Source organism: Canis aureus, chromosome 30 (assembly GCF_053574225.1).
Source record: "Canis aureus isolate CA01 chromosome 30, VMU_Caureus_v.1.0, whole genome shotgun sequence".
Lineage (NCBI taxonomy): Eukaryota > Metazoa > Chordata > Mammalia > Carnivora > Canidae > Canis > Canis aureus.
The window spans coordinates 26,057,477-26,060,695 of record NC_135640.1 but is presented as its reverse complement, the minus strand read 5'-3'; positions in this window follow the sequence as shown (position 1 = coordinate 26,060,695).

Genomic DNA, 3,219 nt, shown 5'->3' with positions numbered 1-3,219 from the left:
TCCCCTTTCTACTGCTTTTATGCCAGATGTTTGAGATACCTTTGCCACAGTGACATCAACTGGAAAGAGTTGGAACTGGAAACTCGCAGAAACCCCCAAATTCATGTTTTTCCAATTACTTAGAGCTACTACTCAAATAATCCCCATGTAAGTACCACAAAAAATAATCCCAGCTGGATTTGTAAAAAGGACCTTTCAATTTCTAAAACAAATAATAAAAATATTTTTATTATTATAAAAATGACCATGAAAAAAAAATGACCATGAGAACTATCTAGTTCTTTTTTTTGGGGGGGGGGGTTCATACTTTGAAAAACATACTAGCAACAATGAGATGAGAGATTCTCAAAATGATCCTCACATTTTTAAAAAGTAGAATTCTAAATAAACGAATCCCATAAATTAGCAGGCAATTAATACTTTGGGGTAACTTTATTGAAATAGTCATTTATTCGGCAAATATATATTTTGTTTTTTGTTTTTTTTAAGATTTTATTTATTTATTTATTCATGGTAGACAGAGAGAGAGAGAGAGAGGCAGAGACACAGGCAGAGGGAGAAGCAAGCTCCATGCAGGGAGCCCGACGTGGGACTCGATACTGGGTCTCCAGGATCAGGCCCTGTGCTGAAGGCGGCACTAAACCGCTGAGCCACCTGGGCTGCCCCAAATATATATTTTGATATCGTTTTACATATAAGGTATTAATAATGCAAGAGAGCCACAAATATGCTTGAATTGTGGGTATTCTCTGTCTTCTGGGAATTTACAGCACAACTAGAGAAAGCCCATAAAATATAGGATGTGTTAAGTGCCCTAAGAGAATGCTAAAAGATTTTAAAAGAAGACAATCATTTTAGTTGGAATTTGAAGACTGATTTTTTAAAATAATGCAACTAAGCAGTGCTCAACTATGTTTAATTCTTGTAGGTAATCTTAAACTTCATTCTGGAATGAGGCTTGCTTTTGAAGTTTTGTTATCTGGGGCCAAGGCAGCCTTGAGCCGCCAGTGTTCTGAGAGCTCTACTCCATGCCTCATGGGTTATTCCACCTCTATGACTGGTGGAAGCACAATTCTTACTGGCCTTTGGTGAGCTCTGAAGATTGTTCTCTGAGTTCCTGTCTGGTGGCTCAGTCGTTAGCAGTGGGGAGTCTCACATACATGAGATCAGGAATTTCAAATGTGCAGGGGGTTGGCAGTCTTAAGTCCTGCATTTTTCAGGGGTCAACTGTATAGATACAGATGTACATAATACCTGAAAGAGAAATATTTGAGGTAGATCATAACCTGTTTCTTCCCCCTTAATAAAAGGTTCTTTATATGCGCTATCATTAAATATGTAGCATCATTTAAAAATTTTTTTAGGGGAACCTGGGTGACTCAGTCAGGTAAGTGTCCAACATTTGGTTTCAGCTCAGGTCACGATCTCAGGGTTGTGGGATTGAGCCCTTCATCAGGCTCCATGCTCAGCAGGGAGTCTACTTGAGATTTCTCTTTCTGCCCCTCCTCCATCAAATAAGTAAATCTTTTTAAAAAAGGTTTTAATGATATATAACATTATGTTATTTTCAGGTGTACAACATGATTCAATATTTGTATATATTGCAAAATGATCACCACAGTAAGTCTAGTTAGCATCTGTCACCACCACACTTACAAATTTTTTTCTTTCTTGTGATAAGAACTTTTAAGATCCACTTTGTTAACAACTTTCAGGTATGCAACACAGTATTAATTATAGTTGCCATGCTGTATATTATATTCCTATGACTTACTTGCTTTATAACTGGAAATTTGAATCTTTTGACCCTTCTTCCCCAGTTTGGCTACCCCTCACCCTCTGCCTCTGGCAACCACCAATCTGTATCTAGGAGTTTAGATTTTTAGCTTCTTTGCTTTTGTTATGTTTTATTTTAGTTTTTGATTTTTTTTCAGATTCCACATAAAAGTGAGATCATAGGTATTTGTCTTCATCATTTTTAGTACGCTGAAGTTTTATGGGTTTCCACAATAAATGTAAACAATACATTTCTGAGAAATGTGGGTTATTTATAACTCTTACAATTATAAAAAGCACCATAATAAATATTTGAAATTAAACTACATAGTTTAAAACTACTGAGGGCGCAAAGAGGAAATCATTAGAAAACTTAGAATATATTTGAGCTGAATTACAATGAAAATATAACATTCTAAAATGTGTGTGATGATGATAAAACTATGCTTAGGAGAAATGTATAGCTTTAAGCATTATGGTAAAAAATAATTAGTGTGTAAAATCAATAGGTGTAAGTTCCACTTGAAGAAGCCAAAAAAGTTTGATCATATCAAACCCAGACAAGAAGGGAAGCAGTAAAAAGCATATATCAATAAGGTAGAAAATAAATAGTAGAGAAAATTAATCAAGGCAAAAATTGATTCTTTGATAAGATTAATAAAACTACAAATCTCTAACAAGACCAATCAAGAAAAAAAGAGACAAACTCAGATTATCAATATCAAGAATGCAAGCAAGGTGTCATTATAGATTCTATACATGTTCAAAGAAAAATAGCAACTTTATGCCAACAAATTTGACAACTTAGATGAAATGGACAAATTTCTTGAAGAAAAAACAGCTTATCCTGACTCAAGATGAAATAAAAAAAAATCTTAATTTTCCTGTGAATATTTAAGAAAATTGAATTTGCTATCAAAAATGTCTTTTGGGGGCACCTGGGTGGCTCAGTCAGTTGAGCATCTGCCTTCCACTCAGGTCATGATCTTGGGGTCCCAGAATCCAGCCCTGAATTGGGCTTCCTGCTTAGCAGGATGTCTGCTTCTGTCTCTCCCTCTGCCACCGCCCCCTGCATGTTCTCTCTCCCTCTGTCAAATAAGCAAATAACATTTTAAAAAAAGTCTTTGCTTCAACCGTAAAAAAAGAATAAGTTCCATCTTGCCATTTGCAATGACATAGATGGAACTAGATAGTATTATGTTAAATGAAATTAAGTCAGAGAAAGACAAATACCATATGATTTCATTTATACATGAAATTTAAGAAACAAAACAAGAGAAAAGAGAGAGAGAGAGATAATCCAAGAAACCAACTCTTAACTGTAAAGAACAAAGTGATGGGTTATCTGAGGGGAGGAGAGTGGGTGAAATAGGTGATGGGGATCAAAGAGTACACTTATAATGAACAATGAGTAATGCATAATGTTGAATCACTATATCATAT